We start from the raw sequence: 17,525 nt of genomic DNA on the forward strand, positions 1-17,525 counted from the left end.
TATCTTAAAACTTCTTAACACCGTCTTCTCAATTGTAAGTTAGTCCATACGGTTATATATTAAATAAAAAAGGCAGATTAAATACGTATATAATTCAGTTTGATTAAATTTTCTATAGAAATAAATTTTTTTAGAAATAAAATTTTGACAAAATTTTCTATAGAAATAAAATGTTTACAAAATTTTGTATAGTAATAAAATTTTGACAAAATTTTCTATATGAATAAAATTTTGGAAGATTATTTTTGGCGATTGGCTATATATAACTATAGACCGATTCGGACCAATTTTAGCATGGTTGTTAGCGGTCATATACTAGCGCAATGTATTAAATTTCACCACGTACCAAATTTCAAACGGATCGGATGAATTTTTCTCCTCCAAGAGCTCCGAAGGTCAAATCTGGGGATCGGTTTAAATGGATGTTATATGTAATAAAGATCGGTATGGACGAATTTTTGCATGGTTGTTAGAGACCATATACTAACCACGTACCAAATTTCAACCGGATCGGGTGAATTTTGCTCTTCCAAGGAGCTCCGGAGGTCAAATCTGGAGATCGATTTATATGGGGGCTACATATAATTATGGACCGATATGGACCAATTCCGGCATGGTTGTTAAAGACCATATACTAACACCACGTACCAAATTTCAACCGAATCGGATGAATTTTGCTCATCCATGAGACTCCGGAGGTCAAATCTGGGGATCGGTTTATATGGGGGCTATATATAATTATGAACCGATGTTTACCAATTTTTGCATGGTTGTTAGAGACCATATACTAACACCATGTACCAAATTTCTGCCGGATCGGATGAAATTTGCTTCTCTTAGAGGCTCCGAAAGCCAAATCGGAGAATCGGTTTATATGGGTGCTATATATAATTACGGACCGACGTGGACTAATTTTAGCGTAGTTGTTAGAGTCCATATACTAACACCATGTACTAGATTTCAGCCGGATCGGATGAAATTTGCTTCTCTTAGAGGCTCCGCAAACCAAATCTGGAGATCGGTTTATATGGGGGCTATATATAATTATGGACCGATGTGAACCAATTTGTGCATGATTGTTAAATACTGTATACTAACACCATGTACCAAATTTCAGCCGGATGAAATTTGCCGGATGAAATTTGCTTCTCTTAGAGGCTCCTCAAGCCAAATCTGGGGATCGATTTATATGGAGGCTATATATAATTATAGACCGATATGGACCAATTTTTGCATGGTTATTAGAGACCATATACTAACACCATGTACCGAATTTCAACCGGATCGAATGAATTTTTCTCCTCCAAGAAGCTCTGCAATACGTAAAAGTGGTGCGATATGGCCCATTTGCAATACCATCCGACCTTCATCAATAATAACTACTTGTGCCAAGTTTCAAGTCGATAGCTTGTTCCGTTCGGAAGTTAGCGCGATTTCAACAGACGGACGGATGGACGGACGGACATGCTTAGATCGACTCAGAATTTCACCATGACCCAGAATATATATACACTTTATGGGGTCTTAGAGCAATATTTCGATGTGTTACAAACGGAATGACAAAGTTAATATACCCCCCATCCTATGGTGGAGGGTATAATATGTTAATTGTTTTTTTTTTTTTTTTTAATTTCTAATTAAAAATTAAGAAAATAACATCAATTATAGTTTTAGTTGAATCAATTAAAGAATTAATTGAAATTTTCTAACGAAGTAAATTAATTTTTTAATCAAATATTTTTTTATTCCCAATTAAAACTGTGATTGATAATATCATTTTCGTGATTGAATACATTTCAATTGATTAATTTCGTGATTGAATCACATTTGTTTTGTGTATATACAGAGGAAGGCTTTCTACCCCAAAATTATGGAACTCTAAACTGGAGAGTGAAGAGTTCATCAATTGGCTTCTGTAGAAATCTAAGTAGAGACCGATATGAACGAACTGTGTTTACTAATAACAACTATACTAGATCAAATGCTGAGAATATAGGATTAAATAAACTGTACAAGACACTCAACCAGTCAAATGTTGGTCACAAATTTGTCCAATATGCCCCAATGCAATACCCCCTATCTACTGTACTAAAGTAACTATGGACAGAGTTTTAAGTCAATAACTGGTTTAGTTAAAATGCTATCGTTATTTCAAAATACCAATCAGTTCAGAATGTCACCTTCAGGACTTGTGATGAAGGAGAAAAATTACAAAATCTCGTCTGAACAAAATCCTTGTACAAATTAAAACCCTTCTTCGAACATTTTAGCTTGGGTGAAACTCTAATATCCTTTCATAGGACATTTATAACAACGAACAGTTCTACCACAGCCAATGACCTGGAATTGTGTACAAGATTTTATTGTTCAATCACCATTCTGGAAACAGCTTCAATAAGTTTCAATTTTTTGGTATTTTTCTTCATTTTTTTTCTGACAATTTCAGAGAGATTTAGATTTACTCATCGTTGGGTATGGTATTTTATGGCTTCGCATGTCAAGTTGTGTCTCTATTCCCCTTACAAACTGGGCGAACAATATTCTGTTGTTTGAATATTTTGCATTGAACATCATATATGAGACATTGATTGGTCAAAATCTTTGAAAGGATTTTTCGAATTCACAATAGCTGGGAGAGATGAGAAATTGTTCTATAGAAAGTCATACCAACATTAGGTGTTGATGTCTGTAGACAAATCCTAAGATTTTGTCCTATATATTAATGATTTTTGTAGCAATTCTGAGTCGAAATTTGAAAGATGTATTTGTATTCATACTTTGTATAAGAAATGTTGAGAGAGCAAATTATAAATGCGGGTTTTTTTCCAAATAAGAGGATTTTATTTATTTTTCAAATTGCTTCGGATCTCAAACATTTACATTTGCAAATATTTGAAACGTCCCATATACATCTCATTCCTATGCATTTGTATATGTAAATCCTTTAGCCTTCGCTAAGGCAGCCGCGAAGAAGACCATGTGTTCAATATGGTGTTGGCTATTTAAGTTTATGGACTCACTGGCATAGTTGAGTTGTTGATTTTGTTTGGTTTCTACTGTGATACAAAAATTGGTCCAGTCCGTCCAGAGGCAGACATTTGCCAATAATGTTTTCGATTTTATTTTATTTTCTCTGCTTCGGTAAATGTTTGCATTTATCCGGTGAAAATTTATGGCTATCAAAACCTTAATGTTTTTGTTTTGATTTTTCTCTGCTATTTTATGTGTGGGGAGTTTTGAATTCAGCCGTTCGTAAATTATGGTCTCCAAAAAATATTCTGATGCTACCAAAATTTAAAATATTGAATGCAACATGGAAGACCATCTACCTCAATATAGGTGAATGACTTCAAATGTGGGGGTTATTTTCTCTTCCTTTTGGCTGGACAATTATATTTAATAGCATTAAATTTGTGCATTTTTATGGTATGACCATAAAAAGACAGGTAGTGTAAATGAAATCTCAATTTGTTTTTGAGATTGCATCATAATTCCATAAATTAAATGAAATATCTCCGAATAAAGAAGGTTGAGTGTGTAGTTTGAATATGGGCAAATGGATAAAAACATCACTATGATGGGATTGCATTTTTGGAATCGGATATCTGTCCAATTGTACATATTCTTAAAATGTCCCAAATAAGATATGACACAACAAAATCTCCAAATCAAATGATACTTAGTAATTCCCTATTTTTTTTAACCACCACCATAGAATGATGATAGGGGTATAATTAGTATGTCATTCCGTTTGTAACACATCGAAATATCGATTCTCCGACTATGTTATATAAAACAAATTCTTGATCAGGCATAACGACGATAAATTTATGTCCATCCGTCTGTCTCTTTGTTGTAATCACGCTACGGGATTAAATAATGACGCTGAAAATTGGCACAGATTCTTGTTTTCTCAGCAATTAGGTCAAGTTCGAATATGAGCTCTATCGGTCCAAGATTTGATATAGCCCATACAAACCCCCTTCCTCAACATTTGGAATCTTGAGCATCTAGACACCACAATTTCCCCGAATTGCCCGACATCCACTATGCCCGCTGATTTTAGCCGCCGACCCGTTTTTGCCGTGTCGACGCCGCCGCCGAATATATCGACTCATCTCGATTCAAATTTAGCCGCCAATTGATCAAAAATATTTATTCAAAGTAGAAAAAATATTTATAATTGTTGTATTTTCTGTCAAAATTTTAAACTTTCGATCCACAATTTTTCAATATTAGGTTTCTGTAATAATTTCACAAAAATCTTGCTCAAAAGATATGAATGATAGTAAATTTTATTGTAACATTGGTTGTACAACTAATCTCATAACCATTCCGATAACCTCAATTTGATTTTATAATGGAACAATGTCCGCCGCCGAAAATAAAAATTTATATCGGCTTAGCCGTCAAGTCGCCGCCGCCGCCGAAGGCAAAATTTTAGTATCAGCTGCCGCCAATGAAAATGGGTCGGCTTCGTTCTCTGGGTGGGAATCGGTCGATGGTTTTGTATAGACCCCATATTGCCTCCCGACTTGACTTCTTGGACTTCTAGACACTGAAAGTTTTATCCCATTTGCTTGACATTTGAAATCTAAAGGATTTTATTGGTCCCCGGTCTGCCTTTGGACTTCTTGAGCATATAGATATCCCCATTTTTATCAGACCGATCTTCCAATTTGACTTCTTGAGCATCTATACACCCTAATCTTTCATTGAAAAAAATATTGACCTAATATAGAAGATTATGCAACTTAAATTTTAGGAATCGAAATTTACCCAAAGTTAAGGACAAAATTCTTTAAAATAATGACATTTTAATTAAATGAAAGTTTATAATCCTTGCTTCAAATTTTTTTTTTTCATTAAATGTAGGACACAAATCTTGAAATTTTCCGTCTCTCTGCTGAAGTCGTTGATCTTTGAAGTAAGGCAAATTTAGGAAAAACATTTTTAATCTAAAGAAATCGCATTTAACTCAACTGACATATTGCATTTTTAAATTTAAGATAAAATCGCTTCAAATATAGGCTAAGATTTATTTTAAGGATTTGAATCTTTGGTTTAAAGTTTTTTTTTAACATTAAGAAAACTGTTTTTACTTTGAAGTACCTGTCATAATTTGGATTTTAAATTGGAATTTGTTTGTACATAAATACCTTTATTAATATATCGCAAAAAGAGGATAAAAATTCGAAGAATGAGATCTGTATCTAATTTTAATTTTATTTATTCTAGATTTAAATCCAGGGATGTCCGTCAAAGATGTCTTTATTTTAAAGAAGCCGCATCGTTGACGCGGAATCAATACCAAAATCTTTAAGGGAAGGTCAAAATCTCTGGATCCAAGTAAGCTTTTTTTGAGAGTTATCCGATTTACCTGGAAATCAAAATCCTTCTTTTTAGGTCCATAAATATGTGTGCCGAATATGGTGTGTACCGGCCCATGTTTTGGTACATATTTATATTTTAATACTAGCGTAACCCGGCCCGCTTCGCTGCGCCTTCCGAAGCATATTTGGAGGAATATTTTGCGTTAACTTAGTCAACTATATCTTTCGTGCTGAAAACAAATTCGAAAAGTTTTGAATTCTTTTAAACAAATCGGACTACTTGATTTTTCGTTTATAGGTACAAATACGGCGGGAGAGGGTGCACCTTCTTCTATATTTCTTGTGAATTTTAAGTGTGGTTTGTCAAGGAAAGGTATCCTTCTCCTCAACATATCTGAAAATTAAGCACTATATTATAATAACATACAATGAATTACTGTTTCCCATCCAATAAATCGGAAAAAGCAAAAATTAGTAAAAAATTTTACCACATTAACATTTGCTAAAAAGTTGGAAAATGATGCACCCTCTACGTTGGCTGCCAATTTCATGTAAATTTAAGTTCTTTACTAAAAAGAAGTCTGGCAGAAGCCTGTGCAAAAATCATGTAAGAAAAAAAAACGGACAAAAGGGAACCCTCCCCCCACCTTCGCTCCACTCCGACCTGATATCGGACTATCACGTACCCTATATTAATTTCACAACTACTCAATGGTCCCTACAAATTCTATCGAAGTAAATCGAGAAAGTTTATTTCAATTTTTCCCCTTCCCCAACCAGATATCGAAAAATCACATACAAATTTAAAAATCATGTATAAATTTAATCACCTCCTCCCACGTTCCCTGTAAATTTCAAGTAGATCGGCGATGTTTAAATTTTGCTCTATTGTTTTAAAGGGACGTCACTTTCCCCGATACAATATCGACAAACACCGTAGTGAATAGCACCCCTAACCTTCCCTGAAAATTCTTGAAACTTTCCTTCAAGTGTGGGGCAAGGAAGGTTGCCTCTTCGTTCATAACCTTCCCCCACTGCCTATGTAAATTTCAAGAAATCTTAAGAATTGTTGTTTTTTTTTGCAGTTTTAGAGGAGGACCTCCTCCCCGACTAAATATCGAAAAGTGATGTAGCGTATCTTTTGTAAACGTCCCAGAAAATGTCAAGCAAATTATAAGCCAAAAAGGCGGCCTCTATTCCGTCCAAATATCACAAAATCAGGTATCAACTATTAATATCGTAACCTCTCCCCAGTCCTCTGTAAATTTCAAGTAACTCGGTAAAAGTTTAATTGTTTGTATGTACTTAAGAGAAGCGGATGTCTCTCTATGCCCTTTTATTTTTATTAAAAAATCGAGAACCTGATATAAATTTCATAACCCATTTTTTCCGTAAAATTTCAGTCGGGGGAGTTTAGTTTTGTTTGTACTTTCAAACAAAAAAATTCGGGCAAAGGGGTGGTCCCCCTAGATGCCAACCCCAACAGTCAACGAAAATTTCAAGCAAATCGCATAATTTTGTTCCAAGTTTCAAAAAGTAGGGCAAGGGGGAGGTCCCCCTCCCCATCCACATATGAAATCATCGGGTACCCCATATTAATTCCATAACCTCACCACATGTTCTCTGTAAATCTCAGATAATTTAGAGAATTTTAGTTTTTCCACTGTACTTAAAAAAAAGTCGAACAAAAGGGAGGCCCCCCTCCGCCACCAAATATCGAAATAAAAAGTAGCGGATCTTTGTCTAGATGCCAACCCCAATCTTCAATGAAAATTTCAAGCAAATCGGTCAACTTTGGTCCAATTTTCAAAAAGTCCGACGAAGGGGAGGTCCCCCTCCGCGACCAGGTGTCAAAAAATGAGGTACCCTATTTTCACCACATGAACTCCCCCTACGATCTCTGATAGTTTCAAGTAAATCGGTTCAGCCGTTTCGGATCCAACTCGGAACATACAAACAAACAAACAAACAAATAAACAAACATAGATTGAATTTTATATATATATATAGATATAGATTTTACTTTATCTCTACTCTCTACATATGAAAATTCTCTACTTTGAAAATTCTTATTAATTTACAAATTGGATGAAAGGTATAAACTCTACAACATACCCGTTTGCGAAGCCTATTAGAGAAACAAATTTTATCCGATCCGTTTGAAATTTAGTACGTTGTGTTGGTATATGATCCCTAATACTCATGCAAAAAATGTGTCCAAATCGGTCCATAATTATATATAGTCCCCATATAAACCGATCCCCACATTTGACCTCCGGAGGAGGCCTCTGGCCTCTTGGAGGAGCAAATTTCATCCGATTCGATTGAAATTTGGTACATGATGCAAGTATATGTCCCCTAATATTCATGCAAAAATTGGTCCATATAGGTTCATAATTATGTATAGCCCCCATATAAACCGATTCACACATTTGACCTCCGGAGCCTCTTGTAGGAGCAACTTCAGTTGTACGTTGAGTTGGTATATGGCCTCCATATGCATTGACCAATATATAATTATTTAAAAACTCACCTGTATACACCGTCCAAGAACTGAATTATGAATTTCTGTCCCCTAATGAATTTGGTATTGATTCCGAGCCAAAGAAGAAAACAAGTTCATTAAATTTTAAGAATTTTTCAGAATTAGTAAAGTCAAACAATATTTACATGAAAAGATACCCATTTTTAACTATAAAGACCAAACGACTTCATTAAAAAGTTTATCGATTTTTGAACAAGGAAAATATATTTATATCAGAGAAATGCGTCTACTATGGTAAGAAAAAATCGCATTCGTACTTTAAGGACATGAAATCTTTGGTCTCACGACAATGGTGCCTATCGGTCCATGCTTTGGTATAGCCCCCATATAGACCGATATCCCGATTTTGTTTCTTGGGTGTCTAGAAACTGTATTTTCTATCCGATTTGCTTGAAATTGAAAATCTAGAGGTATTTTAGGACCATAAATTGGTGTATCGAAAATGTAGTGTATCGGTCCATGTTTTGGTATAGGTCCTATATATACCTATCTCCCTATTTTACTTCTTGGGCTTCTAGAAACTGTAACTGTTACTATCCCATTTGCCTGAAATTTGAAATCTGGAAGCTTTTTATGACCACAGGTAGGTGTGTCGCAATTGGTGCTTATCGGTCAATGTTTTGGTATAGCCCCCATATAGACCGATCTCCCGATTTTGCTTCTTGGGCTCTAGAAACTGTATTTTCTATCCGATTCGCCTGAAATCTAGAGGTATTTTAGGACCATAAATTGGTGTGTTGAAATTGTTCCGTATCGGTCATTGTTTTGGTATAGTCCCTATATAGACCGTTCTCCCGATTTTATTTCATGGGCTTCTGGAAACTGTATTTACAATCCGATTTGCATGAAATTTAAAATCTAGAGGTATTCTATGACCACAAAAATGTGTGCAGAAATTGGGGTATATCGATCGATGTTTTGGTATAGCCCCCACATAGACCGATCTCACGATTTAACTCCTTGGGCTTCTAGAAGCCGTAGTTTTTATTCGATTTGCCCGAAAATTTAAGTTTGCTGGTATTTTAGACCTTCAAAAATCTGTATCGAATTTATTTTGACCAATCCATTTGGTAAGGTTTCGATATAGACCGATTTCACTTCCTGAGGGTACACTCAAAGAAAACATATTTTCCTCCGCAATGAAATTTTAGACAAACGAAATTTCCCTTTCGTATAAAGCCTTTTCGTTTAGAAAAAATTAATCCGAATTTTAAGTGATTCAACGATTGTCTCTAAAATTTGTCTCAAAAAGAAACTTTGCTTGTCTAAAATTTTGTTCCTCAGAAAAGGAAACTCTTCTTTCAGTGTATAGCAAGTACATTGAACATGAAAACTGCTTTAAACTGAAAGTAAAATTTCCAGATTTTACTTGTCGTAAACATTTAAATAATAACGGTTCTAATCTACAGATTTAAGATATCAAATAAAGGCGTTATTTCATCATTTACACGATATTTTTATGATTTCTCTAATCCACAAGAAAAGTGATTCTTATAAATCCAGAATTTGATATAGTCTTCATAGGTATAATCTTTAAATTTACCTTCGGGAAGCGTACTGGTTAAACTGATTTGCTTGGGAGAATATCTACCATCAAATCCCCTGAAATTCTATATATATCAACACTCAAAAAAAGTGAACTCCCTATTTCACTAAAGCCAATTTAACTTTATTTTAGTTAATGGAATTATTATGTTTGGAGGAAGTTTCCTTTACTCTAATAATTTTTTTTGTACGTTAGTTAAATTAACTAAAACAGAGGAAAAAAATATACTCAAATGAAACATAAAGATTAACTAAATTCGTGTTTTCCACAAAATAGTTCAGAATTTCTTTAAATTGGTAAATTTTACCAAAAATGCGTCCATCATGAACTTCATATGTCACTAAAGACATTCTTGCAATTTTGAACTCCAAGTTTTTCCTTCAAACTGCAAAATTTTTTTAACAAGTGAAAAAACTTAGATATGTCTAATAAATTTTCTTGAATTTTTCGAAAAATATTTACTTATTTTTATGACATCGGCGTGATGACAACGTTTGTAATACTGTTTAGTTAAATTTTTCTACAAATATTAAAAAATTTCTAAAATTAACCGAAAGTTTTCTCCCTGGTGGGTTCACTGTTTTTTCAGTGAAGTAACCCGCTACGACGAAGAGTTTTCAAATTGAACTATTATATTTGATCCATGGTGGTGGGTATTTAATATTCGGCCCAGCCGAACTTATTGCTGTATATACTTGTTGTTGTTTTTTTGCTTTGCACTCAAAATACAAAAGGTCAAAAAATTCAAAAAATTTTAATTTTGAAGAATTTTTCTGAATTATTAAAGCCAAGATGACCTTAGTCTAACAAAATTTTCTTCCATGCAAAGATAACTAGTTTTAAGTCAATACACTTAGCTATAAGGACAAAAAGACTTTATTGTCAAGATTATCTATCTTTGATCAAGGAACACAAATTCCTATTAGAGAAATACGTCTTTGATGCATTCGTACTTTAAGAACGCGAAAATGTTGCTTTCAAGACAATATTTTTTCAATTTATGCACTAAGTTATATTACCCTATACCAAAGATGCTGTAGAGTATACGAATTTTAATCTTACAATGCTTTAAAAAAAAAACTCGTGCATATACAAATGCACACACATTTCCCAAAACACGCTCCAGTAAATATTTCCAACAATTGCACATCTGACCATACAGCAAAACGGGGCAATAAATCTAATTTAGCAAGCAGCAACAAAAACAATAAGGGAATAATCCAACAAAAAAAAAACAAGAAACACTACAAGAGCGACAACAAGAAGAGAACATACAAACAACACGTATGTCTTAATTTTGATGAAAGTAGCTAAAAAGCTTTAAAAGCCATAGCAATGGAAAAATCCCATTCATGTTTCATCAAAACAAATAAGAGTCTCGCATACATATTTTCGAAAAGCTTTTAACATTGTAAACTTTCTTTCTCTTTAACTAACATATTCAGCAAACTTAAGAGTTCTGGAAACAAGAACATATTAAGCCTTAAAGAAAAAGAGAAAATCGATGATAAAAGCTTTTAACACCTAATCAAGAGAAAGAAAGAGAGTGTGACGAAAACATTTTGTTTTATTACCATAGGCTCTCTATTTATTCGCTTACTCTCTTTTCATAAATTTCCCCAAATGTTTATATTTGTGGGTTTTGGTCCTTTCTAATGCACGATAAATATAAATTCTCGCATCAAGGTCAATTTCTCACATATCACATGGCCGCCCACATTCTTCTTGCATCGCTAACATTCAGTCATCCGACCATCCATCTGTTGTCTGTTGTGCACACAAGGCATCTATGACGGCTAGGGATTACATTACTTTGCTTGAATCGTTGTTCTACTACAAATTACTGTGAATTTTGCGTGCTTTTTCTTTAGAAGAAGAGCGTAAAATTAAATTTTAATTTTATGCCAAGCCTGAAAAAAAGCTTCAAGATTTTAAAGTAAACAAAAAATCGAATTTATCTTCAAATTGCTTCGTCTTACATGTTTTGCATTTTTATCACTCATCTTGTTTCGCATCATTGACAAGTAGACTGATTTCTTGTTGAAATTACAACACCTCAGGGTGCGTAAACAACCAATCACACATGGATACAAAACTTTCTTATCACTTACATAGATTCCTATCTAGAATGTAAATGTATGCCTGAAGGTGAAGGAAATGTTCTTTAAAGTTATATGAAAGATTGCAATTTATTTCGCGATTTTTGAATTATTCACAAAAATATTGTTGGTATTGCAGCGCAACATACACTGAAAAAAATATTTACCAAATTTGAAAGATTATGCAGCGTAAATTTTATGTTAAGAAATTTACAAAATTGTAAGGACAAATTTCTTTAAAATAATGAAATTTTAATTAAAAGAAAATTTATAATCTTTGCTTTAAAAAATCTTTTCATAAAGTTTAGGACACAAATCTTGGAAATTTGCATCACATGATTGTTTTAAAACTAAGGAAAACTATCCTCAAAATAAAGAAAAACAGTTTTAATTTAAAGAAATCGTGTTTAAATTAGCTGAGATTTAATATAAACAAGTATATACGGCCGTAAGTTCTGCCAGGCCGAAGCTTATGTACCCTCCACCAAGGATTGCGTAGTAACTTCTTCTAAACACTGCCATCCACTTAGGTTGCGGTAACGCTTGCCGATGGCAAGATATCTTAAAACCTCCTAACACTGTCTTCTAAATTATAAGTAAGTCCATACGTGGTATATATTAAATTAAAAAAGACCGATTAAATATAATATATAATTCAGTTTGACAAAATTTTCTATAGAAAAAAAATTTTAACAAAATTTTCTATAGAAATACATTTTGACAAAATTTTCTATAGAAATAAAATTTTGAAAAAATTTTCTATAGAAATAAAGTTTTGACAAAATGTTCTATAGAAATGAAATTTTAGCAAAATTTTCTATAGAAATAAAATTTTGATAAAATTTTCTACAGAAATAAAATTTTGACAAAATTTTCTATAGAAATAAAATTTTGGTAGATTATTTTTGGCTCGAGTGGCAACCATGATTATGAACCGATATGGACCAATTTTTGTGTAATTGGGGATCGGCTGTATATATAACTATAGACCGGCTATATATAACTATATACCACTTTTGGAATGGTTGTTAGCGGCCATATACTAACACCACGTTCCAAATTTGAACCGGATCGGATGAAATTTGCTTCTCTTAGAGGCTCCGCAAGCCACATCTGGGGATCGGTTTATATGGGGGCTATATATAATTATGAACATATGTGGACCAATTTTTGCATGGATGTTAGAGACCATATACTAACACCACGTACCAAATTTCAACCGGATCGGATGACTTTTTCTCCTCCAAGAGGCTTCGGAGGTCAAATCTGGAGGGGTTATATATAATTATGGATCGATATGGACCAATACTGGTACGGTTGTTACAGACCATACTAACATCATGTTCAAAATTTCAACCGGATCGGATTAAATTTGCTTCTCTTAGAGGCTCCGCAAGCCAAATCTGGGGATCGGTTTATATGGGGGCTATATATAATTATGGACCGATGTGGACCAATTTTTGCATGGTTGTTAGTGACCATATACCAACGTCATGTACCAAATTTCAGCAGGATCGGATGAAATTTGCTTCTCTTTGAGGCTCCGCAAGCCAAATGTGGGAATCGGTTTATATGGGTGCTATATATAATTATAGACCGATGTGGACCAATTTTTTCGTGGTTGTTAGAGACCACATACCAACACCATGTACCAAATTTCAGCCGGATCGGATGAAATTTTCTTCTCTTAGAGGCCTCGCAAGCCAAATCGGGGGATCGGTTTATATGGGGGCTATATATAATTATGGACCGATGTGGACCAATTTTTGCGTGATTGTTAGAGACCATATACCAACACCATGTATCAAATTTCAGCCGGATCGGATGAAATATGCTTCTCTTTGAGGCTTCGCAAGCCAAATCTGAGGGTCCCTTTATATGGGGTCTATACGTAAAAGTGGACCGATATGGCCCATTTGCAATACCATTTGACCTACATCAATAACAACTACTTGTGCCAAGTTTCAAGTCGATAGCTTGTTTCGTTCGGAAGTTAGCGTGATTTCAACAGACGGACGGACGAACGGACATGCTTAGATCGACTCAGAATTTCACCACGACCCAGAATATATATATACTTTATGGGGTCTTAGAGCAATATTTCGATGTGTTAGAAACGAAATGACAAAGTTAATATACCCCCATCCTATGGTGGAGGGTATAAAAAGCTTCAAATATAGGCTAAGTTACATTTTGAGGATTTTGCATCTTTGGTTTAAAGTTTTTTTTTTTTGGTTAAAAAAACAAACTGTGTTTACTTTATATCTGTTATGTTGGATTTTTATATTAGCATTTGTTTGTACGAAAATAGCTTATATTAATATAACACAAAATGGGATTGTATATAAGATAAATGAGATTTCTATTGTAATTTTAATTTTATTGATTATAGATTTAAAGGTAGATAAGTCCCCAAAAAAGTGTCTTTATTTTAAAGAACCCACATATTTAACTCGACACTAAAATCCTTACGGGAAGATAAAAATCTTTGGATCCAATTAAGCTTTTTGAAATGTAATATTACAATAAGTTTCCCGCACCCAACTAACAGTAATTGAAAGATAATATAGGTTAATTTGAGATATTTTAAACTAAACTATATTAAAAACGTCGATATGATAACAAGTAAATACGGCCGGAAATTCGCCACTATGAATTGCGTAGAAAGTCAAGTCTACTCAACATGTCTTCTAAATTGTATATTAGATTTTTTCAAAAGTCAATAGCTATTGTCTTTGAATGGAAATAAGACCCTATGCCAAATTTGATGATAATCGGATGGATATAAACTGCGAGCTGTAATTTGCACACAACAAGTACATGACCAGATATAGACGTTACATAAAAATGTACAAACTTATTATACCCTGTACCACAGTAGTGGTGAAGGGCATACAAATGTGGAAATATTTAATTCTAAATCCACACTGAAAAAAAGCATGCCCGTTTTCAAAGATTTTGTCTTTACTTTAAAAATTTTGGTATTGATTCCGAGCCAAAGAAGCGGAGAATACAAGTAAGGATACTTTTAAAACACAATTCTCTTTTAAATTTGGGTTTTGTGTACCTGCTTATAGGAAGCAAATTTTAATTTTTCGTTTTTTCAGCTTTTTCAGATTTTTTTCCTCATATGCTATCAAAGTCCTTTAAAAACGAGTTAACGACAGCTTTATTTTCCAAATTCAGACTCGACTTCCAGTAGAAATTATGCTATGTTTCAAGTAAAAAACCTCTTTAAAATATGTTAAAGTGTTGAAAAACATGTCCTATATTTAAACGATTTTTTTTCAACTTGACCTTAGCCCAAAAACATGTTTTTTTTTCTTGTTATGATACCCATTTTGAAGTCAAATCACTTCATTATAAGGACAATTCGATTTCATTGAAAAGTTTATCTACTTTTGGTCAAGGAAAAACGCTTCATATTAGAGAAAAGCGTCTTCTATGCTAAGCAAAAATTGCATTCGTATTTTATAGACATGACATCTTTGACCTCACGACAATATTTTTTTGGGTGCAATTTCGCAAAAGCGCATTTATGATTTATTGGTCGATATATATGTACTAGAGGTATAGAAAATTTGGGTCACTTGTAAAAGTGACATTGAAGAACAAATATATGGGCGTTCTGTATAAATCTGAGCTGATTGCGACCAAATTTGGCATATATGGCTAAAATGTTAAGACGGACATAGCTATATTGACTAATGGGGCGGCCCTGAGCATTGTTGGCAAAGACACCATGTGTTTATCTCGCCGTAAGTTCGGCCAGGCCGAATCTTATGTACCCTCCACCATGGATTGCGTAGAAAATTCTACGAAAGACTGTCATCCACAATCGAATTACTTGGGTTGTGGTATCTTAAAACTTCTTAACGTCGTTTTCTAAATTGTGAGTTAGTCCATACGTGGTATATATTAGACAAAAAAATTATGTATAGGTAAGTCAACAAATAATTACGAATCGACTTGGACTTTTGCACGGTACGTATAGAGCCAGAATTGAAATATGGGGTCGCTTATATCGGGGCTATATATAATTATGAACTTGATATGGACCAATTTTTTTATGATTGGGGATCGATTAATCTGAGGGCTATATATAACTATAGACCGATATGGACCCAGTTAGACATGGTTGTTAACGGCCACATACTAGCACAATGTACCCAATTTCAACTGACTCGGATGAAATTTTCTCCTCCAAGAGGCTCCAAAACCAAATCTCGGGATCGGTTTATATGGGGGCTATATATGATTATGGACTGATATGGACCACTTTTGGCATGGTTGTTAAATATCATATACTACCACCACGTACCAAATTTCAAGCAGATCGGATGAATTTTGCTTCTCCAAAAGGCACCAGAGGTCTGGGGATCGGTTTATATGGGGGCTATATATAATTATGCACTGATATGAAGCAATTCCTGTATGGTTGTTGGATACCATATACTAACATCATGTACCAAATTTCAACCGAATCGGATGAATTTTGCACTTCCAAGAACTCTTGAGGTCAAATCTGGGGATCGGTTTATATGGGGCCTTTATATAATTATTGACCGATTTCGACCAATTTTTGCATGGGTGTTTGAGGCCATATATTAACACCACGTACCAAATTTCAACTGAATCAGATGAATTTTGGTCTTCCAAGAACTCCGGAGGTCAAATCTGGGGATCGGTTTATATAATTATTGACCGATTTCGACCAATTTTTGCATGGGTGTTTGAGGCCATATATTAACACCACTTACCAAATTTTAACTGAATCAGATGAATTTTGGTCTTCCAAGAGGCTCCGGAGTTCAAATCAGATGATCGGTTTATATGGGGGCGATATATAATTATGGACCGATGTGGACCAATTTTTGCATGGTCATTAGAGACCATATACTAACACCATGTACCGAATTTCAGCCGGATCGGATGAAATTTGCTTCTCTTAGAGGCTGCGCAAGCCAAATCTGGGTGTCCGTTTATATGGGGACTATACGTAAAAGTGGACCGATATGGCCCATTTGCAATATCATCCGACCTACATCAAAAACAACTACTTGTGCCACGTTTCAAGACGATAGCTTGTTTCGTTCGAAAGTTAGCGGGATTTCAACAGACGGACGGACATGCTTAGATCGACTCAAAATTTCACCACGACCCAGAATATATATACTTTATGGGGTCTTAGAGCAATATTTCGATGTGTTACAAACGGAATGACAAAGTTAATATACCCCCCATCCTATGTTATGGTGGAGGATATAAAAATTCGAAGCAAAGATTATAAACTTTATTTTAATTTTTCATTAAAATAATTATTATAAAGAAATTTCATTGTTATGAAGAATTTTTTCCTTAATCTTATGTAAATTGCGCATCCTAAACTTTAGGCTGCGTAATCTTTAAATCACATAAATATTTTTCGCAGTGTTGAGAAATGCAGCTGATCTAAGCCGATAAGTACATAGCATGACCTTAAAGACTTGGGCGAATAATTTAAAATTTCTTATGGTATCTAAACAGAAGTGGATACTGAATTTCATATAGCCTACAACTTTTTATTTTACTTTTGAAACCGTACCATCTGAGCCAGGCTTTAAGATGAAGTATGTTTAATCAAACCCACGTGAACTTATTTGCCTTAATTGTAAGGCTTCTGAAGTCCACATATAATATGTTGCTAAACGAACCCTCCTGTGAATATTTCTTCGAAGTCGAGGCTAATAAAAACTGCTGGGGTTAGATACTTCCCAGTAAATATACTTAAATAAGAAAGTAATCTTCGCTCCCATTCTTTTTTATGTATTCATAAAAATGATTTCTCTCTCTCTCTCTTTCCCTCTGACATCATAAATCTGTCTGCATATTAAAACTAACACACACACTCATGTAGGCATTGGTTAGGAATTTGTCAATTTTATACACATGGAAAATTATTGTGTGTAGCCAATATATTATGTATGATTATACCATTATAAATCAAAAAGGCATTATGTCAA

Source organism: Haematobia irritans, chromosome 2, assembly GCF_050003625.1.
Source record: "Haematobia irritans isolate KBUSLIRL chromosome 2, ASM5000362v1, whole genome shotgun sequence".
In the NCBI taxonomy this organism is placed as follows: domain Eukaryota; kingdom Metazoa; phylum Arthropoda; class Insecta; order Diptera; family Muscidae; genus Haematobia; species Haematobia irritans.